The 27,450-nt window shown below is 44.6% G+C and overlaps 1 protein-coding gene across 1 annotated transcript in view; it reads right to left on the reverse strand.

The window, feature by feature from the left end:
- LOC139057871 (uncharacterized) overlaps positions 1–27,450 on the reverse strand; it is a 48,748-nt gene that overhangs the window by 18,289 nt on the left and 3,009 nt on the right. The gene's annotated exons all lie outside the window — the stretch shown is intronic.

Below are 27,450 nucleotides of genomic sequence, written 5' to 3' on the forward strand. Positions count from 1 at the left end.
TTGGCAAATGTTCGCCTATATATGGCGCATGAAGTAGCTTATTTGTGCAGAAGGAAGACGGAAGAACTAATGGAGGAACATAAAGCTATGCAATGTTTCAAAGTGTTCGTGAACGCTTCTTGTTGTCGTCGTGAAGGAATTACGAAGACGAAAAGACAATGTCGACTTAGTTGTTTGTCAAACAAAGCGCTTACAAGCATAGCTGCCATAGTAAGTACTCCGTCTACTTCGTCCTGTGAGAGCCTTTGGGACGGCCGTGATGTGGAGAAAGCTGCTGTGAATTGCGAATCCCAATCCTTTAGCTCAACCTGCCTGTTGCTACAATCTTTCATTACCACCCCACCACCATCACGCTGTGAATTGCGGTTGTTAGGGTCTGCAATCAAGAACGGATAGTCGTTTCGCATTTATATTTGGAGGTGTTAGGTTGCGAGTCGCCTATCTGTCATACTAAAGTATTTATTTTGGTGTAAGACAGCTTTAAACCTGAATGTTCATTTCGTTTTAAATATCAATAGATGATTGAAAGGTCATATGACGTAACGGTTTGAATTGAAAACCCTTTCTAACAGGAAGCGCCACGTGGCACAAGAAAAACTAAAAAAAAAGAACTTCACACTGGACGGCAGGGAATCACGCTCGGGAAGGCGCCTTATTCTCAGGAGCGGAAAGTATTATGCTTCTTTAGAAGCTGTGCTTCGTAATAGTCCAGCGCTGTTTAGCAGTAGAAGAACGTCACTCGCACCCTTTAATCGTCTTTGCAGAGCTTCTTTCAGTGCCAAGCTAGCGCCTTGTGCCCTCGTTTCTGTAACAGCAGTCTAAATGAGGCAGGTTCTATTTATGCTCCTGTTGATAGGTTCATCTAACATCCGAGCTATGCGGTTCTGTTCGTAACGCAGCAGGTAAACAAGGAAGTTACGAAGCATACCAGTGCTTTAACTTTCAAAACTTTCACAAAGCCTCTTTTGTTCAAGACCAGAAGGCCCTAGAGTCCTCACCAGGCCTCCGCAACAAGCGGCCACGGATGCACTTCCTCTAGGGAAGCAGCCCAACAACAGCTAGAGGCACTGATTGCTCAAGCGACCTTTGGGGTCGTCGGAGCTTCCTCCCACCCCAGCGCAATAGCGTGCTGGCGCCCTCACCCGAACCGACAGAGACGCACATTTGCATCGTGGCCGGGGCAATTATTTTCCGGAAGCAGCATAATACCATAGCTAACATCACATTCCATCTAGTCGTGCTATTATTGTGGAGCAATCATTGCAATTTACGAATTGTAGCCAGTAAGATTGTCAGGCGTATCCACTTCAGAATGGCGTATCCAGAATGGCGCCCAGCTTCAAGACATGCACTGGCGTAAAAATGCACTGTTTGTGCAATGACTTTTTTACCAAAGCGCTCTTTTATGCATTGAAGCCCAAAAATAACCGGAACACCATTGTCTCGTCTACAACTTTGAAAAATAATAACTGGAAACTGGTGTATTCCCGCATATTCATTTCAAGGAGATGCATCTTCCAACCTCACAGGTTACAGTTCGTTAATTTCAATATGTACCCAACGTAATTAGTTAAGAAGTTAATTAGTACATTTTGCTAACCAGTTGAAGTTGGATATGTGTTTCGATTTCGCTTGCAAGTGAAGTCCACCTATTCTAATAATCCAGCTCAGCGGCAAGAAATACGCTTCTGCAACAGTCGATTTTAAAAATTACATGACACTTTTAAAAAAATCTCCTGTATATGTTAAGTAAATTTGAACTGGGTCCATGCACAATGCGTTACTGGAACAATAACTTCCTCTCGGTAAAGCCATCTATAGGTACTACATCCATAACTATATCAAACAGTAATAATCTCTGGTCGTGGTCTCACTGCACGAAAACATTTTTCTGCCCTGTAAATATGGCCCAGGGAAAAAGCCAAGCTTACGAGTTCCATAATTTTTTCGGAAAGTCTCATAGGCATTTAAGTTATATGCCTGTTGTCATCTCAGCGAAAAATAAAATTCGGTGAACAGATTTTTTTAAAATCTAGACAACCGCATTCAATGGCCTTATAATTTGCACGGAATGTGAACTTTTGTGCCGTCTTTTGGAGTATGAACATGACAGGCGCTTACAATTATTTTAACTTCATTTTCTAGTGTGATCATCATCAACATCACGTCCACTGCAGGAGGAAGGCCTCTCCCTGAGATTTCCAATTGCCCCTATCCTGCGCCAACCGATTCCACCTAGCCCCTGCGAATTTCTTAATTTGATCACCCCACCTAGTCTTCTGTCGTCCTTGAAACAGTGATTTACTCAATCCGAGTCTTTCCCTCGAAGCGCAAATAAGGCTAAAACTATTCCGCGTCATTGCTTAGGAACAAATTGTAGAAGAGTGACTTATCACTGCTGTTCTTTTTTTTTACCTTCTTTCATGTCTTTTCAAAAATTGAGCATACTTGCAGGGCACCCTATCCTGCGCCAATGGATTCCAACTAGCCCTTGCGAATCTTTTCATTTGATCACCCCACCAAGTCTTGCTGTCGTCCTTGACTGCGCTTCCCTTCTCTTGGCACCCATTCTGAAACCCTAATGGTTCACCGGTTATCTAACCTACGCATTACATGACCTGCCTAGCTTCATTTCTTTGTCTTAATGTCAAATAAAATAACTACTATCCTTCTTTGCTTTCCGATTCACACCATCTCTTCCTGTCTCTTAATGTTTCGCCTAATATTCATCGTTCCATCGCTCTTTGCGCGGTCCTTAGATTGTTTTCAAACTTCTTTGTCAGTCTCCAAGTTTCTGCCCCATATGTGAGCACTGGTAGGGTCCATTGATGGTACACCTTTCTTTTCAATGATAATGGCAAGCTCTCGGTCAGGATGCGACAATGTCTGCCGAATCCGCTGCAACCCAAGTTTACTTTTCTGTGAATTTCCTTATCATGATCAGTGTCCCCTGTGAGTAATTAACATAGGAAAACATAGTCCTTCACAGACTCTAGAGACTGACTGGCGATCCTGAACTCTGGTTCCTTTGCCGGGCTATTGATCACCACCTTTGTCTTCTGCATATTAATCTTCAACCCCCCTTTTATACTCTCTCTGTTAAGGTCCTCAATGATTTGTTGTAACTCGTCCCCAGTGTTGCTGACCAGGACAATGTTATCTGCAAATGGAAGATGGCTGAGATATTCACCGCTGATCCTCACTCCAAAGCCTTTCCAGTTTAAAAGATTGAATACTTCTTCCATGCACGCAGTAGATATCATTGAAGAGATTGTGTCTGCTTGTCTGACCCATTTATTTATAGGTATCTTCCTACTTTTCTTGTGGAGAATTAGGGTAGCTGTGGAATCTCCTTAGAAACTTTCCAAGATATTTACGTAAGCATCTTGTACTCCTTGATTACACAATGACTCTATGACTGCTGGTATCCCTACTGAATCAAATGCCTTTTCGTAATCTATGAAAGCCATATAACGAGGCTGGTTGTACTCCGCGGATTTCTCTATTACTTTATTGATGATGTAGATGTGGTCCATTGTAGTGTATCTCTTCCTAAAACCAGCCTGTTCCCGTGGTTGGCTGAAGTCCTGTGCTGCCCTTATTCTATTGGATATTATCTTGGTGAATATTTTATATAATACTGGAATTTTGTAGCATAGCTATGTAAGCGTTGCACGGTAGGCAGTATTATCAGCATTATATGTGCTGCCGTGTGAGGTGATCCGGACAGAGAAATGTTGAAACTTTTTATAAGATTCATTATGGCTAAACCAGCTGTGCTTAAAGCCGATTAATAAATGGGACATCACAAATTTTAAACGTACATATGCCGTCATTTTTTTGTGTAACGATGATGACTGTACACTTCATTATTTCGCTCGTGTCTTCCCTTAGAACAGAATTCTTCACCCGAAATGAACTGGTGAAAACTCCTCTTGATTTTATAATAACGATCCCACGAGCTACTGACGAGATTACCCGCATGGTATATGCAATCATGTGCCGTATAACGTAAAACTATTCCAATATGTTTTTATTCCAATCTCCTGACGTCAAATTTGCCCAACCACTGACGCAAGCATCGGGTGGTCACCCGCAGGGTTGTCTGAACAATTCAATCAAATTCTCCCCTCGTTCATAGGAGGTCACTTTTGTTTGCTTGAAAAATGAATAACATTGCCTGCACTGTGCGGCTTGTCTTACCTAATTGGCTCACAAGAGGCGAGGAGCATGCTCAAGTGGAGAGGGATTCGATGGGGCCGAGCCACTGCACTGAATATCGATAACCGGATGAAGAGGGTGGTGCGGGCGTCTTCGATTGGTCCGCTTTCTCTTACTTAGCTTGTGGTGGCTCATCGACAATCGCGGCGGCATGCAACGGAAGCTTAATTATAACGCTAAAACGGATCTTCAGCAAAGAAGAAATGGCAGAACGAGGTCGTAAACGTGCCGAAAGTTCTCAAAGACGTTACACAGCCACGCAAAAAGTTTTATTACACCCAAATAATCCCGTGCTCTCCGGCAGGGGCGAGTAGCCAGTTCCGCAGCGATCGGCGGCAGCCATCTTTTATTCCATTCGGAACGGGGCAGCCTGCGGCTATTCAGAAGAAAATTCAGTTTTGTTCGGCATATTAATGCATCTTTAACGCGTACGCGTCACTTTCACGCGGTAAATTTTTGCGGTTTTGTGACGCCGCGAGAGACGCAGGTGAAGTGGGGGCAGCCCGAAAACTTTTGACCAATCGCCGAGGGCTAATGGCAAAAAGGCGTCGAATCAGAACTAACTATTTTTGTTTTGTTCGGTCAAGTTATGCATAATGAGTGTGTACACGTCGTATCAGATGGGAAGCTATCGTGGTTTTCTTGATTTCGCGTCACAGGCAGGTGAAGTCGGGTTGGTTCAAAAAAGTTTTGGACCAATCGTGGTGGGCTGATTGCAGAATTGGAATAGATGAGTTTGGAATAGTTTCACGTGATAGCGCCCCATGTCGCCGACATCCGACCGAAATCTGCTGGGCAGAGTTGCCCAAGTCGGCAGAAGCAGCGATCAGAGCACCAAACACGTTCGCGTAATTTCATTGACATGGGGAGGGTTTTATTCATTTGCTGAATCTTACTCAACCTTGCGGATTTCCGCAGGACTTATCTGCTCCATTAAGGAATATTTTAGCCTTTTATCAGGGGATTTGGCCTTGTTTTTGCTGAGGCTCTCGTAGGGTGCTGCGCAATCATGGGCCGTGGTTTTAATTGTTTTCTTATAGCTTCCGGTGGAGACCTCCTGATTTGCGCCCCTAGGGGTTGTAAGTCAAAGTGAATTATCTCAGCATGCGAGGTTTAACGATCACTACTGTTTTCATAGGCCTCGTAAGGAAACAGTGATTTACTAAATCCGAGTCTTTCCGTCGAAGCGCAAATAAGGCTAAAACTATTCCGCGTCATTGCTTAGCAACAAATTGTAGAAGAGTGACTTATCACTGCTGTTCTTTTTTTTACCTTCTTTCATATCTTTTCAAAAATTGAGCACACTTGCAGGGCACGAGTGAACGCTTTAGGTACAGTGCTCTGCAATTGAAACTCAATACTCGGAGCTCATGGCGGTCCATGCTTCTTGCGCCAGCCGGGTGTGTTAGGTGATCGTTGGGGGACCAAATTCCGTGACATTGCTTTACAATGGCTCTCACCTTGTCGTATATCACAATTACTCGTGTTGGTTTTCTTAGTTTTCAGCAGCGAAAAATCGCCAGAAACCATGTGCTCCAAATAACGCGTTTCACTCGTTGAGCACCGTATATAGTATGATATGCTGTTATTCAAAGCTTGCAGAGTATTGAGGTCAGCTGCTTTTATGTAATTACTGCTTGTTTTGTGCTGTTTTGTTTTGTTTAACAAGACAGCATGCAGTTTATCTATATCTGTTCTAGGGTGTTTCCGTTAACCAAAGAATTATAGATACACTGCGTGAATGATCTGTGTGAACACTTAACAATACACTGGAGCTTGAGTTACAAGTAAAGCTTGTTTTGTGACAGACTGTTTTCCTCTATTACAGATCCTTTGGTTAAATTAACATTAGGGGGCAGATGTTGACTGTAGGAGGAGAAAGCAAGTTGCTGGGGGCCAGGTTCGGATGATCTTAGCTGTCCAAACAACTTCTGTTAACAGTGGCTAAGCCTGAGAACCACATTTAAAATCCACCGGATGTTGACCGCCGAACGAACTAAGGCGTACGAAGGGTGTCGCTGTTATCACGAAGCATTACGACAAGGAGATCGCACTGAACGGGATAGAACACAGCCATCTAATACTTAGATCAAAAGCGAGTCTTGCGAACCAATCAGCGCCCTTCACAACAGCAGTTCCCCAGCGTAACTCACCGCATTTTCGATAGCTATGAACCTCGAGTTAATTTCAGGAAGAGCCAAAAAACCACCTCCTAAATATGCATTCTTCCATATCAAGCTTTTCTGGACACCTGCCAACAAGCGCCCCAACTGGCCGCGGCGTGAACATAGCGCCTTGCTTTAAGTTATGTGGGGAACTGTGGATTATGACAGCAATGAAACGAGAGAACATAATTGTAGCAGCCGCACGTATATGTATACAGATAGTACGGCTTCACACAGTGCTTTAAAAAGCAGTAAAATGGTGCGTAAAAAACTCAAAATAGTGAGACTGGCCAAATAATAAGTCGGCACAAATTCGTATTCAGGCTGCCTGAATTAATCCAACCAATTCCTTGTTTATAAAGCACGTTGTGGGGCTAGTTGGTGCATAACTTTCAAAAGATGAAGTGCCAACAGTGACATCACACTAAGAAGGAACAAAGACAGCACAAGGCGCTTCCTGTCTTTGTTCCTTCTTAGTGCGCCTTGTCCTGTCTTTGATCCTCCTTAATGTGCTGTCACTGTTGGAGCTTCATCTTTTGAAATCTTAGTTTATGAATGAAAATTATTGAGGAGAAATTATCTACCCCGTTCATTCACTCAAGAAATGTTGAACCCGCGCAGCCGCAGCTATCCTGCAGCAGGATCGTTCGAAGCAGTCCTCACATCCATCTTTCTGTCTACTCCAATAAGTGTGTTTATCCCTTATATATTTGGAAGACGCGAATATCAGACAACTCCGAATAGCGAATTCTCGAATGTAATACGAACCAAACAGCAGGAACTATTCGACTGGTATTCGAAATTTCGGATGTTCACACGTAACTGTTTTACCAACCATTTACCATTATTTACCTACCAATACCAATTCATTTTACCAACTTTTGGGTTTTGGGGCTTACCAACTAGCTCGCGCCCATACCCTCTGAGTCACTATAGGGCGCTTCTTTTTTTTATATAGTGTACAGATTTTCAAAATATCACCCGGGGCAGATAGCCCAATTTTAATGACTGAACTGGGTTAGTCGAAGAGGCGTGCATGGTACGCAGGAGAAATCAGAATACAAAATAAACTAGTTCATTAACTTGCGCCAATCAAATTTTAACTGATTATATCACGCACATATTGCAGATTATAAACTGTGATCCGTGAGTTCACAGCACGTATATATCAAACTAATTCCCAGAACAAGACCAGTTTCAAGATATTCATTTCTAAAGTTCAATGTACCAAGCGACATTTTCCTAAAAAGAAAGAGAAGTGCGGCGTCCGTGTATTTTTACCGTAAGTTTGACCACGCATATCCCGAAAACGGTGTCATTCTCAGAATGCGATCCAAATTGGTAGGTGTTGCAAATTCACTAGCTCACTTAATTTCCACCTCTGCGAGTAAATAATTTCATGGATTAGAATTCTGCTATCCAGCATATGTAATTTTTGAAAATTCTGAATAGTCTAACAAACTGAACAACCTATATATGAGGGATCTTTAGATGAAATTTCACGATCGCGCAAAATCACAAAGCTTCAAAGCACTGTTGTTTTTTGATAACCTCAAGTCTAAATCTGCTACTAGATCTGCCTCCGGAAGCACTTGAAAAGAGCTTTCCCAACCTCATTCTCATTTTGGGCCCCTGCTGTATTAGCAGAAGCTGAGAGACAAGTGGGCAGACGAGCGACACTGAGAGGTGTGCAGAACCTTTCTATTCGCTGCTTGCCTATGGTACCGTAAGGCTGATGACGTGCCTAAATGCCGGAGCGACACCATGCGATCACATTGGGAATAATATGCCGAGATTAAGGACAATCGAGAGTGCTTGATTCTGGTCAATTGTGAGTGTGATTCTAAACTGATGAAGAACCATGTCCCAAACGTGCACCAGCCATTCATCGCACCTATTTATGCATGGTTCAAGCGTCGTATGAACAAAGACTAGAGCACATCGCCTTCGCATCCAGAAATTAACTGTAACACCATGAAAACAGGCGGGGTTAGTTTGCTGAATGGTCATGCTTGGTTAATCTTCATCGACACTGCTCTTCGGTTTGTTCGCCTGAAAGCACGAAGCTGCTGAGGTCGTTAAACTTTTCGATCTAAGGTGGACTTTGCCCCGAGAGAACCGTCTATTTTGCAATCTCTGTGAATCGATGTGCAGGCAGCTAGATCGACAAAGGCGCGTTCAGTCTCGCATGTGAAGTCGGCGTCAAAAATTTATGGGGTGTAGGTTCAACGAATAAGTTCAATATTCAAGTGGTTCGTGCCCTCAGCCACTAAAACCGCACAACACCATGTTGTTTGAGCGCACTAGAACCGAGTGAGAAGGCGTACCAAACTATGTGCCCAAGCTGCTGAAGTAGCCTGATTTTCTTCAGATCCCGCGGTCCGTAAAGTTTTGTAGCCGACCGCGCAAATATTACTGAGATCACTGAGTACCATAACCAGTGAAATGTTAAATGCGACAATTCTGTCTATTAGTGTGAATCCAGATCCCATTGAATAAAAAAAGTACAGATGCCAGGAAGCAGATGGAACAGCACAAACTGGATCCATTCTCACAAAATGTTGTCAAGCTAGAACTGTTTCTAAGAGCAGATCAATGCGAGTAAATCATGAGATAGGACACAATTTTATTATTACTTAAGGTGATTGACCAATGACGCAGATCACTTATAAACGAAAAGCTTTGCGAAACCGTCCCTTGGTCGGCGCATAGTTTCCGCCCATAGCGCTGACAGGGTTTTTGTCGATAGTTCACTGTGGACTGTCAGTGCCATCCACACTTCCCCTCTCTCCTTCTTATTTCCCTTCTCCCTTTCCCATACGCAAAGTATCCAGCCAGAGACAAAGCTTCTCCCGTCGATATACACTCCTGCGCCGCTTATGGCTCGGCGTGGCATTCACGAACTCATATTCCTTCCGCATTGGAATGGCCGACAGCCCTGCTTGCGACACCTGCGGCTGTGAATAGACGATCGCGCACCTACTCTGTGACTGTCCACGTTACAATGTGCCAAGGAAAGTGCTTGTGACCGCTCTCGAAAAACTGGACAATCGCCCCTTCACAGGAGGGAAAGTTCTAGGACACTGTTCCAGACGGGTTTCGGCACTCAAGCGTTAAGGGCTTTGCTCAAATTCTTAAGAACATGTGAATTGTGCGACCGCCTTTGACAATTGTTGCGCATAACATGGCGTTACTGTGTGCATTTTTCTTGTTTTTTTCCCTCTTCCTTCCCCTTTTATTCCCTTCACCCCTTTCCCCAGCACAGGGTAGCCAGTCGGTATTTACACTGGCTAACCTCCCTGTCTTTCCTTCCCTTTTGTCTCTCTCTCTCTCTCCCATTAAAATATTCTCTCTCTTGTCGAAGCACCCAGTGCCGCTCTCTCGACTGACCGCCGCGGTAAGAGCTGTAACAAGGCACTTCCGACGTTGATCGCTAATAATGGTGCTATGGTAGTGTGAGCGCCGTAACCAAGCGGATCAATGCAGCAACGCCGTGATCTAAGTTATCCGTACGCCTTTCTGTGAACCAGCGGTTTGTCTGTGCAGCAATCGAATGGGCCACGAACATAATTACTAAACTGTTGTGGCATTGCTCCCCATGTTGAAGAATGAACCACATCGTTAACACCACGCGAGTACTTAAAGAGCGCCGCACCACGCTCTGGGAACTGTCCCTCCTGGAGACGTTTTAACACAGGAGAGTCTCACACAGTTCTTTTCATTTGTGGTCTAAGCAACCTTTCTATCGCCCAATCCCAATCGTCAGACACTAAAACAAGGCAAACTGCCCGTACTGAAGAAATTGTTAGAAAGCACTAGAGGATAATTGTCAAAGTCAAACGATAGCTTTGCGGTAGACCTTCTGATATAGGCTACTGGGTGCGCTAATTGGTTAGCTTCACTGGTCAACGCAATGAGGCCTGCGGGTGCTTGAGCATTGCAAGCACTGCTTCCAGAATCAACCCGCGTTACGAACCACACTAAGCCCAGTCCGATGACACATGTTCATTCTATCATTACTCGTCGTTGACGGTGCGAGGATGTCCGCTGAGTGTAACGTCAAGTCAATGACACTGTAAGAGGCCGGTGGTCGAAAAAACGTTGGCTGTTTGTCATTTGCCACCAGAGTCCCTCGGTGTTCAAAGCACTAACAATTTGTTTTCCACGTGCATCAATCGCCTTATCGCCCCAGAGAATATGGTGCGCGTTAAAGTCCCCATATAGAATGGGCAGTGATCATTTTCCTGTCTTCGTTAACATTTTTGGATATAGAACCAACGGCCGAAGATCCAGTCCTGTGACGCACTGGGATACGAACAGGGACGGACTAAGCGAATCATCTGGAGACCTGTTTGCGGACATGCTACGTAGCAAGAGATTAGCTGCCGCTGAGCTGAAGCTACCCGATCACTTCCCCGCCCCGGATGTAAAGCTCAAAAATCTATGCGCTGCCCGCAGAAGAGCGGAACGGAGGCTGATCAGGACGAAGGGTGACCCACCAATGAAGACTATATATAACAGGAAAAACGCAGTGATTCGACGTTATACAAGGAAACTAAGAAGAGATCAATGGGCACCATTTTGTGCAAGCCTATCGGTCTTCACGCCAGTTCCAAGGATATGGTGGGTCGTTAATAACCTTGCTGGAAACTTTCGACCAAACAAGCCATTTGAAACCCTAGCATTGAAGTTAGGCAAGACGCTCACTTGTCTCGCGAATGCCTTTGGTGAAATATACTCTTCCGGTAGGTCAGCCGGCACCACCAACCCGCCTCCACCACTATCATCGTCTCTAATGGATGCTCCTTTCACAGTCAGGGAGTTGGAACTAGCTATAAGCAGCCTCCGACGTCCCTGTGTGGTGGGACCTGACCTTATCAGTAATCAGATGCTGACTAACCTACCGGCTAATAGACGACGTGATTTGCTGGCATTTTTGAACCAAGTGTGGGCCAGTGGGGATATTCCACATTTATGGAAGGTAGCATGGGTGGTACCGGTTCTGAAGCCTGGAAAGATTCCTGCAGCTCTGGACTCACACAGACCGGTATCGCTGACCTCCTGTGCAGCGAAGCTAATTGAGAAGATGGCGTGCACAAGACTCACTTGGCATGTCGAGCAGGATGGAAAACTACCATCGTGCATGACTGGGTTTCGGCAGCCCCTAAGCGCTCAAGACAATGTGCTGGACCTGCTAAGCCACATAGAACATTACAATGCGGACGGCCTGTCGACACTTGCTGTTTTCATGGATGTTTCCAAGGCTTACGACTACGTGTCTCAAAGACCTATCATCAGCTAGTTACAAGTTATATGCGTCACGGCTCATGTCTTGCACTTCATACATACGTTCCTCAATGATCGTCGCATCAGAATTCGTCATGGCGACACTTTGAGCGATGAAATACGTATATTTCGCGGCGTGCCACAGGGGAGTGTTTTATTTCCCTTATTATTTAACATTGCCATGAGTAGCCTCCCAAAAGTGCTAAACCATCGAACACCAGTGAAGAAATCTATATATGCCGATGATATCTGCATATGGGCCTACGGCTACCAGCATCGCCGCCTCGCACGAATAGCCCAGGGAGCAGTACAAGCCATTCAGGGCCACTTGGAAACGATTGGATTACCGCTATCAGCAGAGAAATCATCATTTGTAATATTTCCTAGAGTGAAAAGAAAATCTACACGCTTGACGCTGAATTTGGACGGATACCAAATTCGACAAGTCACCAACGTCCGATTTCTTGGCGTTACCTTAGACCACAGGCTACTCTGACGCCGCGGGGTTGACCACGTTGTGGCGTCATCGTCACCCGGGCTACATGGGCTCAAGCGAGTCGCTGGCATACGCTGAGGCAACCACCCGACGTCGATGCTACGGGGTCATACAGCGTTGGTTACCAGTCGAATCCTGTATCAGCTACCTCTGATGTCACCCTCAGACAGCCAATACGAGCGCCTAGAAGCCATCCACAGAAAAGGTATCCGACTTTGCTTTGGAGTCCCTCAGCCAGCGTAAAACAAGAAAGTGCTCTACGAATCTGAGTCACGCCCTCTACGACTTCAAGCTTCTCAGGCTCTTATCATCCAGCTACTACGATTGAGTCAGACTACGCCCGGTAGAGCCCTCTTACGACTTATAGGTAACAGGCCGCACTCACATTTTTATGCAGCACTAAACACGCTTCACGTATTAGGATTGCGCCGCTCGAGACAGAGGAAAGGATAGAACCACCCTGGACATTCGAGGACATCACATGCCAATTAAATCTACCACGATTGCAGTCAAAGAGCTGCATTCCATCTGCAGCAGCCAAGTCATTAGTCCTGGAACGCCTGAACACGACTTACGCGAATCACCTACAAGTATACACAGATGGCTTTGTCAAGGCAGACGAAGACCGCTGCGCAGCTGCATTTTATAGTCCCTCTCTGAGATATACGTGGTGTGGCCGTCTGGACTGTATAGCCTCGTCGACAGTTGTGGAAGTCGTAGCAATAGCTTCTGCTCTGCGCAAATTAAAGACTTTGCCTCAGCAGAATGTCGTTGTCCTTACGTACTCAAAGGCCGCGTTACAACAAGTATACCGTGGTCTGCCATCCCTCAAGTTCCCACGCAAATCACTAGCCATCATGAAAGAACTCAACAACAAAGGCTTCACAGTAAAGTTTCAGTGGATTCCTTCCCACATTGGTATCTCAGGAAACGAAAAAGCCGATGCGCTTGTATACGCAGCGCTCTATCATTCTCCCAAAATCAAGGCTCTAAAGGGTAATCAAGTGGAAAAATCTGACATTCGAAATCACTTTGCGTCACTTTGGGTTCCACCGCATATACCGAAAGGAGGCCTCACTTCTATATCGAATAAGGACAGGATTTGCTAATACGCCGGCCTGGTTATTTAAGACGGGACGAATCAATTCTCCGAACTGTACGGCATGCAACGAGACAGGGGACATTGAGCACTTTTTCGGGTCCTGCCAGCAATTCCAAGATGAAAGGGGCGCTCTCCTGAAGAATCTGCGAAAAAAGGACCTTCCGCATGCGCGCCTGCAACATCTTATATTTCCCCAGGGATCAGTTATAGCCCGCAAAGAAACTTCCCGTCTCCTTATCGAATTTTTAAGAGAGACTGGTTTGATGGACATATGGTGAAACCCTTCAGCGGTATTGTGCGAGACGCTCGGGCGGAGCAATTGCTGGTCTTGACCGCGAGGCTAAACCCGCCTGTTGCTACAATCAACCACCACCACCACACATGTTCACGGGTATTAGGATGGGCCTACCAAGTCACCAAGTCACCACCTTTGATTACACTGTCCCCAGGATCGGCAGAGTTTACTCGGCCAAATAACCGCCCAACAGTCGTGAGAGAAAGAGTCAAAGAAATCGTCGCCCTAATAACTGATTTTTACCGTATGCATTTGTTTAGGTCCATTCACTGCTTGGTTATAGGTTCTTTATTGTGTAACTCAATTCAGTTAGGGGGTTTTACGTGCCAAAATCACTTTCTGATTATGAGGCACGCCGTAGTGGAGGACTCCGGAAATTTCGACCACCTGGGGTTCTTTAACGTGCACCTAAATCTAAGTACACGGGTGCTCTCGCACTTCGCCCCTTTGTCTAATGGATTACCCTTTTATATCTCTTACTGGTGGACAGAGAAAGTAAGAATCGTACCTAGCTTTCACAGGAGGAGACGTATAAGTGTTTAAGGAATGTTTATATTTAGGCTAACTGTGCAAAGCACATTGAGGATCAGCAAAACCAACAAAAAGAATGAATAATTACAGAGGCACCTTTTCGGAAAATGGCGATAACACCAGGCAGAAAACTGGAAGCGAGGTTCACCCCAAGTCATATATGGTTTCATTTGGAATTTGTACATATAGTTCTAGCCACATGTGAACCATTGGTGTACATTTCATTTGCTTTTCATCCCGTGTGTCATAGCACTGTAGCCGGAGATATTGCTTCAGTCGGTCTTCTCTAACCGTGCCTTCAAAGAATGCGAGTTACGTGCTAAACCCTTTATTTTTCGTCCTGTGTTCCTGCTCTTAACCAACAAATGGCGTCTTCCGGAGGTCATTCATTCAGTTTTGGCCGAATACATTTAGCCAGAAACTTTGTACTGAATGCCAAAACTCAGCAAGAAAAAAAAATATTTCTGGTATGTAGCCTATAAGAAACACTCTTAAAGCTATCGCTTATCGTAACCAATTGCCTAAGGAAATTTAATACATTTGCTCATTCTAGATTTTGTGGCGATTTCAACAAAAAATATCTTCGGGGGTAATAATGGTGGCTGTTGACACATAAGGGTGCCGGACTAACCATGGTATCTGTATATACCGGTCACCATAAAGAACACCCTGACGTGGAAATCAATGATTAGACTAACAATAGCAAAGAAAGCTTTAGGCCTTCATAAAGCTGGCAGGGCAAGCACTCTTGCATGCACTGTCACATACCAGATAACCCACATGTGAAAAAGTAACGCATTACAATTCACAGTTTTCAAAGACGCGTGTGCAGTACAGTAAGCCACAACCATATAGCAATAGTAAGCAGTCGCCAGGAAACGCTTTCCGTACGTCTTTGTCGCGTCTGCCTTTTGAAATGCATGCCTTGAGAAGAGAGTAGGAAGTATTGCTTCTCTTTTTGTGCCAACGAATGGTGCGAGCTGCTCTAAAAACAGCAACGGACCTACCACATTGCTACCCAAGGAACGCCTTTCTTCCGAAACGTGCACCACGCATTGTCGTGCTCACCATTGATGCTCTCTCTTTGTCTATTCCGGTGCGCGAAGGTACACTTTCTTGTCTCTCACTTCTTTATTTTTGTCCTCTTTTATTAGATAGCACAATAGCGCACACTTGCCTTCGTTTGGGAGTAGGCGGCTCGAAGCTGGCAATTTCCCTTTTCGGTAGCAGCGAAGGATTTCGTCTAGCTTTCTCTCACTGATGAGAAACATCGCTGAAGGGAATAGACAAGCATTGACGGGGGGCAAGATAGGTGAATATTTTAAGAGTCAATGGCCATGGTCCGAATTCGCAGAGGTACATAATTCAAGCAGCACTTGCCCATGAGCAAATGTCTGCCGTGTTTTTCGCATACGAAAGAAAGCTGGGCCCGTATTCCCAAACGTTATCTTGCGTAAGCACATTCGCGATTTCCTATTAACGCAGTGGGCGCCTGAGTAAGATCTCCGATGGCAGTCATGAGCGACAGACGCTAGTAGCGGCTAAATGGAAAATTTTGAATGGGAAGCAGAGTTTTATTTTAAAAAGCAACTGATCGATTTATGGGGTTTATTGCCCGAAGACGAACTGGTGCTGCGAGAGACAACGTAGCGGAGGGCTTTGGATTAATTTTACCACCTGTGGTTCTTTACGGTCACCTAAATCAAAGTACACGAGCGTTTTAGCAGTTCGCTGCTATGTAAATACTGCCGCCTTGGCCGCGAATCGAACTCACGACCTCGTCCTCAGCAGCAGAACAGTATAGCTTCTGAGTTACTGCGGTGGGTAAAAAGGGCGATCAAATATTTTGGTTCCCTTAACCTACTCCGCTACCGTACAGAGCACTGCGACCTTCAGTGTCATTCTTTCAATTATAGAAGTCGAACTTCTCGCTACGAAATAGAGAGTGTGAATGAAAATGTGGCGAACACTTCTAGCGGGAGCTCTGAGAGAGCGAAGGTAATAATTAGGTAGGGGCAAAGACCATACCGCACGAGAGCTACTGGAAGCCTTCCACATAAAATGAAAGGGCAGTGATTGCATTAGTGATACGTCAATTGTGCTATGTAGTTCGGAATGTGACCTTTGCTCAGCAAGAAGATAATATGTACTTTGTGGGGTGTTTTGGCGGCACGCGTTCTTTGTCTCCGGACGCGCATGCGCGAAGCAGCCTTTATATTCAACTTCTTTTAATGGAATACAATCAGTTGTGAGAGCAGCGATTGTCCGTGTCTGTCAGTGTTCCTTTCTTTTGTGTGTGTCTTTTGGTCACTGCAAATAGGAGCGCACGCTCACAATTGAGTAATGAGGTAACTTTCCACAATAAAATAGCACAGTGCTTTCACAGATTGGTCTTAGCTGTCGAAACCATGCATTCGGCCACCGTTCGAAAAGTTGGCCCTTGGTATCAACAGGTTTTTATCAGGACTTGCGCGATATTTTGGGAGTGCTTTGAAAACTGCGCCGAAAAACGCAATTAGGAGAAATATGTAAGAGGGGGCTTTACACTATGTACGATCGCTCTTTAATTGCACTTAACTAGTAGTTTCTCCGCAAATTGTTCTTCAAAGTCAGCCGAATATTCCTTAGATTACTAATAACCAAAGTTTTAAACTATTTTCGCATACTTCTCAGCCCAAAGAACGTCGATTACTATGTGCGTGACAACTAGGCTGATGAGCAATAATAACAATATTTCACATTCCCATCAACGTATACATACTGGCACAGGGGACGGGAATAAGAGGGAGAAAACGTTTGACAAACGTCTTAACACGCTCGCTTGCCCGCGAGGAGTTAACTCGATGGATCGCTCAGCGGCGTTCAATCGGACATTAATGCTGTCGCATTCACAACTCATAAGAAATGCTTAGGTGTACTCAAATTTTTTTTGCAGTATGGTTAGTGCGTTCACCCCACTTCATATTTTTGGAGTATGTGATGTACGTATGTATGTATGTGACGCTATCAGATCGATTGATTAGAGCTCGAAAGTAAATTTTATAATAACGCGCCTTGCCAGGATTTAATTTGTTTTCGTATTGCCATACTATCTGCCTCCTGGCCTGAAATCTATTTCACTGACTCTTAGATTAGTTAATCCGAAAAACAGCACTTAAGTGAGTGTTTCCTTCTCGTGCCTACAAGAGGCATCGTTTTCTAATTTGTAGGAATCCGGGGTGGTGGTATGCGCCACCAATCTATGTCAAAGGCAACACTCCTAATATCTGTGCGCCCGTCTGTCCACTTTTTTCACATTTGAGCTCCAATAACCGTATGTGCGTGCTTGCGTATTCATTCCACATCCACGGATTCAGGCTGAAAGTGAAGTTTGTATTTGAAGGCCACCTGGGAGACTCGTCTATTGCAGAAGATATAGAGATTATTCCCGACTTTCACGTACATTTCTAGCAAAGTAAGGCTAGTGGTACAAACAAAGAGAATCGCGGGGTTGGCTAGCTAGAGACATTATTCCGTAGTGACTTCGAACCGAAGTATTGAGAGTATGCAAGTTGTCCAGTTCTCATGCACCAAGCTATACAAGAAAGCCACGATACCTTCCTTTCGCGCGAAAATAACGGTCAGCAGCCACCGTAATAATGGAAGTTCATCGATTTAATTAATCAAATTTACGTTAATAAATGACTAACTCAGTAAATAATAAATTTACGTTCAGTCCATAAATATGATATGTCTCGAGAGTATATTTGAAAACATCAGGGGGCCAATTCACAAAGCTTCTTTTTTTTGGTAACTGCTATTTGTTATTGGCAGGGCGCCTTCCCTATAAGGATTTGTCCAACGTCATATTGGCTTGAAGTTGCCCTTATGCACAATTCTAACGCAAGTGGCTTTTGTGAATGCTGGCTGCAATACTTTGGTTCACCTGACATGGAAAATCCAGTTTCCGACACAGCTCGCGACAACGTGACTTCCGCATATTGCTAATCGTGGTCAAGACTGTCCCGTCCCCCATACTCAAATTAAACGTGAGGCTCGCAAATAGCAGGAAATAAGCGTACACATTCAACATGAACTTCCCATGAAATTGATGCGACTGGTTTGGTTAGCACATTTAGCTCGCTCGCAGCACGTTTGGGAGCAGGAGTGCTGCTGCTGTGCCCAAGCACCAGCCTGCGCCAGCTTTTCTTTTTTCGCATTTCTGTGGCCTTCTTTTTCACCGGAAAAACGCCACACTAAGGATAGCTCACCCGAAAAAACGCAACTGATATAGTCAAGTGTGTGCATGCCTCCGTGCGTGTGTTCTGAGCGAGAATGAACTTGGGAGTGATATACGCAGATAGCAATGCTCATTGCAGAAGAGAGAGCGACAAAGAAGAAACGCAGGGAGGTTAGCCAAGGTAATGTCCGGTTGACCACCCTACACTCGGGGAAGGGGAAAGGGGAAAGGTACATAAAGAAAAGAAGAAATAGGCAATGAGTGTGGACACACTAACTCAGGAATATATTCACTGACACTAACAGGCGGTCGCAGTGTCGGGTCAGCTTCAAAAAGCGAAGTGGGGCTTTTTTGGCTTCGTATACGCGACAGTGCTCTCGGCCAAGGTGCCAGCATCTTTTCTTCCATGAGCGCCCTCGCATCTAAGTGGCCGATACTTTCTCGCAGCGCATATGACTTACATTCGAAGGATGGGCAGTAGCACAGATGACGCTCTATCGTGTCGTCACACAGACATCCCTGACTTTCCCATGCAACAAAAGTGTTGATTAAGAAGTAACATCAAATCATGGTAGTTTCTAGTGAGGCGAGTCTAGCAGTGCTATTGGAGGAATTAGAGGGCAGTAAATGGGATATAATAGGGCTCAGCGAAGTTAGGAGGCCAAAAGAAGCATATACAGTGCTAAAAAGCGGGCACGTCCTGTGCTACCGGGGCTTGGCACAGAGAAGGGAACTAGGCGTCGGATTCCTGATTAATAAGAATATAGCTGGTAACATACAGGAATTCTATAGCATTAACGAGAGGGTGGCAGGTCTTGTTGTGAAACTTAATAAGAGGTACAAAATGAAGATTGTACAGGTCTACGCCCCTACATCCAGTCATGATGACCAAGAAGTGGAAAGCTTCTACGAAGACGTGGAATCGGCGATGGGTAGAGTGAAAACTAAATACACTATACTAATGGGTGACTTTAATGCCAAGGTAGGCAAAAAGCAGGCTGGAGACAAGGCAGTGGGGGAATATGGCATAGGCACTAGGAATATCAGGGGGGAGTTATTGGTAGAGTTTGCGGAACAGAATAATATGAGGATAATGAATACATTCTTCCGCAAACGGGATAGCCGAAAGTGGACGTGGAGGGGCCCGAACGGTGAGACTAGAAATGAAATAGACTTCATACTCTGCGCTAACCCTGGCATCATAAAAGATGTGGACGTGCTCGGCAAGGTACGCTGCAGTGACCACAGGATGGTAAGAACTCGAATTAGCCTAGACCTGAGAAGGGAACGGAAGAAACTGGTACATAAGAAGCCGATCAATGAGTTAGCGGTAAGAGGGAAAATAGAGCAATTCCAGATCAAGCTACAGAACAGGTATTCGGCTTTAACTCAGGAAGAGGACCTTAGTGTTGAAGCAATGAACGACAATCTTGTGGACATCATTAAGGAGTGTGCAATGGAAGTCGGTGGTAACTCCGTTAGGCAGGATACCAGTAAACTATCGCATGAAACGAAAGATCTGATCAAGAAACGCCAATGTATGAAAGCCTCTAACCCTACAGCTAGAATAGAACTGGCAGAACTTTCGAAGTTAATCAACAAGCGGAAGACAGCTAACATAAGGAAGTATAATATGGATAGAATTGAACATGCTCTCAGGAACGGAGGAAGCCTAAAAACAGTGAAGAAGAAACTAGGGATTGGCAAGAATCAGATGTATGCGTTAAGAGACAAAGCCGGCAATATCATTACTAATATGGATGAGATAGTACAAGTGGCTGAGGAGTTCTATAGAGATTTGTACAGTACCAGTGCCACCCACGACGATAATGGAAGAGAAAGTAGTCTAGAGGAGTTCGAAATCCCACAGGTAACGCCGGAAGAAGTAAAGAAAGCCTTGGGAGATATGCAAAGGGGGAAGGCAGCTGGGGAGGATCAGGTAACAGCGGATTTGTTGAAGGATGGTGGGCAGATTGTTCTAGAGAAACTGGCCACCCTGTATACGCAATGCCTCATAATGTCGAGCGTACCGGAATCTTGGAAAAACGCTAACATAATCCTAATCCATAAGAAAGGGGACGCCAAAGACTTGAAAAATTATAGACCGATCAGCTTACTGTCCGTTGCCTACAAACTATTTACTAAGGTAATTGCAAATAGAATCAGGAGCACCTTAGACTTCTGTCAAGCAAAGGACCAGGCAGGATTCCGTAAAGGCTACTCAACAATAGATCATATTCACACTATCAATCAGGTCATAGAGAAATGTGCGGAATATAACCAACCCTTATATATAGCTTTCATTGATTACGAGAAAGCATTTGATTCTGTCGAAACCTCAGCAGTCATGGAGGCATTACGGAATCAGGGTGTAGACGAGCCATATGTAAAAATACTGAAAAATATCTATAGCGGCTCCACAGCCACCATAGTCCTCCATAAAGAAAGCAACAAAATCCCAATAAAGAAAGGCGTCAGGCAGGGAGATACGATCTCTCCAATGCTATTCACAGCGTGTTTACAGGAGGTATTCAGAGACCTGGATTGGGAAGAAATGGGGATAAAAGTTAATGGAGAATACCTTAGTAACTTGCGATTCGCTGATGATATTGCCTTGCTTAGTAACTCAGGGGACCAACTGCAATGCATGCTCACTGACCTGGAGAGGCAAAGTAGAATAGTGGGTCTAAAAATTAATCTGCAGAAAACTAAAGTAATGTTTAACAGTCTCGGAAGAGAACAGCAGTTTACAATAGGCAGCGAGGCACTGGAAGTCGTAAGGGAATACATCTACTTAGGGCAGATAGTGACTGCGGATCCGGATCATGAGACAGAAATAATCAGAAGAATAAGAATGGGCTGGGGTGCGTTTGGCAGGCATTCCCAGATCATGAACAGCAGGTTGCCATTATCCCTCAAGAGAAAAGTGCATAATAGCTGTGTCTTACCAGTACTCACCTACGGGGCAGAAACCTGGAGGCTTACGAAAAGGGTTCTACTCAAATTGAGGACGACGCAACGAGCTATGGAAAGAAGAATGATAGGTGTAACGTTAAGGGATAAGAAAAGAGCAGATTGGGTGAGGGAACAAACGCGAGTTAATGACATCTTAGTTGAAATCAAGAAAAAGAAATGGGCATGGGCCGGACATGTAATGAGGAGGGAAGATAACCGATGGTCATTAAGGGTTACGGACTGGATTCCAAGGGAAGGGAAGCGTAGCAGGGGACGGCAGAAAGTTAGGTGGGCGGATGAGATTAAGAAGTTTGCAGGGACGGCATGGCCACAATTAGTACATGACCGGGGTTGTTGGAGAAATATGGGAGAGGCCTTTGCCCTGCAGTGGGCGTAACCAGGCTGATGATTATGATGATGATGATGATGATGATGATATGGTAGTTTGCAACTTTGCATAGTAGGTCAAATTGACCGAACTGTCGAAATTCATCAACAAACTTTAGATAAGTGATATTGCAAATTATAACACTGGGAACATTTAGGGTGACACTAACTAACGAAATGCGCATGAAATGAGAAAAATACAAATCATAACACTGGAAAGATGTGTCAGATACTAACAGAATAAACATGATACGAACAAAACGATCATTCGGCATTGCCAGAAAGGTGTATGCCGACAATGCTAGACAATGCAATGTAATCAGCATATGAAGAGTAGCAACCAGTTTTTTTTTACTGAACTATACATTCCCCACAACAGCAATATAGGCATTCTTAGATACAGTTGAAAATAAGCTACGTGAATTTCAAGTGCAAGTACTTATCAAGTTAGGTGGCCTTTGCAAGATATGTCGAAAAGAATGGTTGCAGTAGAGGATGGAATATCTCTTGAGCGGAAAAAATACGGCGGGTAATTTTTAATGCGAATGCTTTCGACTGTTTATCTGCAACGCCTTGTAACTTTAGTTGAACCGTATACTTCGGATGAGGTTACCGTAACGCTAGGCCATTTTGAAGGGAACATCAGAGCATAGAACATTTATCGGCTTATTATCGAGGTGCTCGTGCTCTAATACTACTTGTTATGATAATTACATCGCGAATAAAGGTAACATCTCAATTCAATAAACGTAGGAAACAAGTTTGTTTCAAAAGAGTTCGTGATTGGTAGCCAGTCTATTGAAGTGAAGGAGTACATCTATCTAGGCCGAGTCCACACAGGCAACTCGTATGTTGACAAGGGAATCTGCCGAATAAAATAAGTTAGAGCGCATTTAGCAGGCACTCCCAAATCACACATGGCGGCTTACCAACATCCTTGAACAAAAAAGTCTACAATCGATGTATTCTGTCGTAGCAACCTATGTAGGGGAAACTTGGAAGGTAATAAAGAAACTTGAGAGGAAGCTAGCGATCGCGTTAGGCATTACAAGCGATTGAAAGGAAAATCTTAGGTGAAACATAAATGATAGGAAGACGGCAGTGTAGTTTAGAGAGCAAACGAAGGTAAGTGATTTCTAGGTGGTATTAAGAGAAAACAGTGTAGTTCGGTACTTCACGTCATGCGTAGAGTGCGTAACCGGTGCCCTGGCATAACATGGTCTCTGCTAACACAGGGCTGGTGCAAGTGTAGGTCATTAAGAGATGCATTCATCTCGTGTTCGGTTGAAGATTGGCCGATAATAATGACAATGAAATAAGATTATAAAATGGGGAATGTTGCCATTTTAGGAGATTAGTTGATAGGTCTTGAGGCTTTTGACTTTCTAAGAGGCAAAACTGACTGTTCAGCATATTCCACATATTTAGGGAACATTTAGTAGCGATTTTATTAAGGCATTTTTAGTGGAATAAAGCGAATATGAGCACATTTTAATGCTTCTTTATCGCAATCTTCCGGATAAACTAAGTGAAAAGATTGATTTTTTGGTATCAGTAACTGGAATTTGTACCTAGGTATAATATGGCTATTCATACATCCCCACACTTTGGAGCATTTTTTGGAAGACCTTTAATAAGGCCCTTGCTATCTGCGCAAACGAGCGTCTTGACGAGCGGCTTGATTTTATGTTCATTCTTATCACAGTTATTCGCACTATATTTTTTGAGTAGATTCTAGCGAATTAAGATCGTTTTCTAGCTGAATCATTCGAATAAGTCATGGCAGTTCCTAGAATTAGTAAGTACGTTGTTGGTGGGGTGTAGTATTTGGCAAACGTCGTGAGGGAATTCGCTGCCACGGAAACTGGGACTTTCTATCATGAGGCCAACACAATAACAATACCAGGTAAGCAAAAAAATAGCCAGCATTAGGCATTCCGAGGGAGGGCTTCCTGTCAGGGGGTGACGCCGCCCGGTGCTATTTAGCTTACGTGACCACAGAAGAACTTCGGTATTATTCTTGTGGTGTGACGACGACCAACGCATTGCGAAATGTGGAAGGCAAAAAAAATGAACCGAACGACAAACATGGCTCAAATAACCTTTCTAGTCCATGTCACAAAAATAAATGCTTTATATTGAGTTCCATATACTTGCCGGTTGGATGGTTGCAGCCTACATTATCGGGTCATCCCATGCCAGACGTTTCACTGTCTGATGTACCGGAGTGTCTTCTACGCGCTAGCCGCATACTGACCAACTTGTGCATTTGTGTGACGAAGCACTAAGGCTTCTTCTTTAACTCTCTTTGACTAGCAGCGCCACAGTTTCCCTGACACTTCCATTGAAGCGTGGTAAGTCGTAATTAAAATGTATTTCCTTACGTTGTCAATGAATATGAGTAGAGTGCTGTAATGAAAGTAGCTGCAAGTTGAAATTTCTCTTGAAGACGTGGTTAGATGTGCTGTCAATGAAGTAAGAACTCTTCCTTCAAATGCGGGTTGGTTCAATTTGGCGGAAACCCTTGCCCATAATTCCTATCGCAGAAGACTGAGAGAAGTTCCAAAGGCTATGCCAACGGGATAAAAAAAAAGATCTGCGCGCACTGAGAACATAACTTATCCTGCTTTTATTGTTGTTCTTAAGGAGGAGTAAAAGCTTTCCATGGTTTTCTGCTCACGTAAGAAAAATGGATCATGCCATCTCGATACATCTGTCTTATCAAAAAATTCCAGTGGGACCGGATTCCAGGGAACTCACTTCACTAATGGAAAATCGCAACAGTTGATCGGCAGTCTTGCCAAACCAAGTCGTATCGCTGTCTGCGTAGTCTCTGCACTCCTGTATGTCTGCAAATGCCTAAACACTTTGGCTGAAAATGGTTACAAAGTATACCCAAACAAAACAAAAGCTCCCGAGTACCTTCCACAAGAAGGGTGCCGAATGAGAGGTTGTACGACTGCGGGACATAAACGGGAGACAGATAGAGTGAATTCGGCACAACGTTGTTTGAAGTGGATGAAGCAAATATTGTAATGGAGCGCAACGAAACTGAAAGCTATAGCTTGTCTGAAAGCGGGAGGCCTGGCGAAGGTTCGCGGCGCGCGTCTAGGCAGCAGCCCTCGAAGGCGACCTTGACGGAGGACCCGAGCGTGCAGGCGGGGCCCCCGCCGCGGGCCCCCTAAAGATAGACGGTGTGCGGCCGCGAGTGCCCGGGCCCGACCGGCGGCGGCGCATTCCGTGTGCACCGCGCTGTCAGTCGGTCAGTGGAACGTGCGTCCGCCGACCAGCCGTGATGCATCTCGGTGCCGAGTGGAGCTGCAGTAGCGGGGCGCCTTAATTGTGTCGCTCTCGAAGCTTATCAGGCAAGAGTGCTGCTCACGGCTGACTGAAACTCTGCGCCCATCGTTTCGAGTGCCGTAGGTGGGGCCACAAGATGAAGTGCAGCACACTGAAAGGTCGGCCGGTGCATCGTTCCCACCCAGCATCCGCTCCTACAGAGAAAGCGTGTTTGATTTTTCTTCGGTAATTTTTGCCGTGTTACGATACAGGGGTTTAATGCTAAGGCATGAAATGCGTGGCCGCTAATGAGTTTTGGGCAGGCGGGCAGTCAAGCTTACTTCAATGTCTTAACCACTGGACGACGCTTCCTATATTACTAGCGCGCAACAAATACCGGGTCTTTGTTTGCCTTTCAACTGAGCTAGCGATTGTGCCTCGTTCATTATGCTGCTTGGCATTGATGAATGAGAGGAATAAAATATGCAAACATATAAAAAAATAAAAATAAGTTGATTGCATTTTCATGAGGGAATATGTAAAGATTATCTCTATATGATTACGGATTGAAACGAGGAGTGGACGGAGGAGGAGAATGAAACCGCGGTATGGCAAGCGCCTCCCAGAGGAGTCTGAAAAAAAAAAATAGATGAAAAACCTCAAGTAGGAGGAGAGGGCGAAGCTATCGGGGGGGGGGGGGGGGGGGCGACTACAGAGCCGTGCCTTTGCCTGGTGCTTTTAGTTGTCTATGATGTTGCCAGCCGAGTGGATAGCGCAGCCTTACGTATAATTGCATTAACAACAGCATGGTTTGTTTCTTTACAAACAGCTATCTCCCATCTTCCTCCTAACTTATGTGCAGACGCTGTAGAACTTATTGTTTCTCTTTTTTTTTCTTTTCTAAACAACAGACGAGAAACCGAAGGGGGGAGGGGGGGGCAGGCCAACATCTACCATCAAAAAAGTAAATATTTTATTGTGATTCGTAAGAAATCTACAAATAAAAGTATTTTTTAACGAAATCCAATACGAATATGCGATGAAAAGGGTTCCGATTATTAAAGCGACCAAAATAAACAGTTCAACCCCTAGTTTGCAGAAAAATAAATAAAAAAGAGTGTTGCAAAACGCCGAAGAGTACTAAAGGGTAAACATAGTATTATACATCGCTTGTGGGCTGCCTCTCGCCGGATGCTGGGTAAACTACGGCCCGTGGCACATAGCTCGAGCTCTTGTACGCGCGCTCAGAACGCTCAGCTGTGAAAGCTGGCCTGGCCTCACTGGCAGAAGTCTAAGCAGTGTTTTGGGCTCAGTAATCTTTCTTGAGGAGTTTGGCTGAGTCCGAGAAACCACGTCTCCACACAGTCGATGCATGCATTAGTCTCTTAAAGGGGAATGTGTGCCGTGAACTGCGTGACTTTGAAATCCGAAATATACTAAAGACGATACTATATGACGTTAAAACAATGATCATCCTAAATAAAAGAAACTTTCGTTATCAAAACGATTAGAAAGAGTTGGCCACTTAGAAATCAATAAGAAAATGGTCGGCCATCCCTGAGAGTAATTATTAATGTTCGTATTGCTTATAAGAAACTGAACATTGGGAGAGAACCCTACTATTGCGAACCTTGCCGATAAGAAGACAACGCCTTGGATAGGGATAATGTCAGGGCGTTTCAACAGATGCATTGGAAATCTATTATAAAGAGGGAGGAGGTAATAATTGAGTGCTTTCCGCAGTATTAGGTTTGCAACAAATCCGTACATTTTCGACTTGTGGTAGTAATTAACAAGCAATTGTGAATATTAAACTAAATCCTTAACAGAAGGAGAGGACTGATACTAATTCAAGATTTGAACCCTGTCGTCCAAGAAGTTCATAACCGGTGCCAGGTATGCAAAAAGGTGGTGCTATTTATTTCAGCAGCGCAATAAATCCCTGACCATTTCACCCATTACATCAAAACTGAACTGCTGAAGAGAATAAATGGTCGCCGTTCCACCCACCGGGCACGCACCACACAGTTTGTAAACATGACTCACTTTTCCTCTTTTGAGGAACTTGTGACACTGAAACGGTTTCAGAATGAATCTTCGGACTGTGTGTCGGAAGTGACGAAAGTTGCGACGGGGTCACCATAAATGTAACCTTCACACAGCGCGTCCCCATGGCGGCCGACATGCACAATGGGAACAGCTTCGCTAGCAGGCTTTCTCTACATGTGTAGTAGCAAGTCTACATATTGTACATCCATGTCAGGATATCACCTATGATGGCTGTTGTGGTGAAACCCTGCTCCGGTATCAGGTATCGGCGTTTGATGTTGCCGAACCACGTTATCGTGTGTAGAGTGCTCATCACGCTCCGGTTGTCAGCGTCAAATGGCATGATGGTTTATCTGCTGCTAAGAATAAAATTTTAAATTTTAGTCATCAATATCATCGGGATGGTCATCGTCAATTATTTACCCTTATGGGACCTTAGTGGAGAATTACGTAAGAGGATAGGCA

The sequence above is a fragment of the Dermacentor albipictus genome, chromosome 1 (assembly GCF_038994185.2).
Source record: "Dermacentor albipictus isolate Rhodes 1998 colony chromosome 1, USDA_Dalb.pri_finalv2, whole genome shotgun sequence".
NCBI lineage: Eukaryota > Metazoa > Arthropoda > Arachnida > Ixodida > Ixodidae > Dermacentor > Dermacentor albipictus.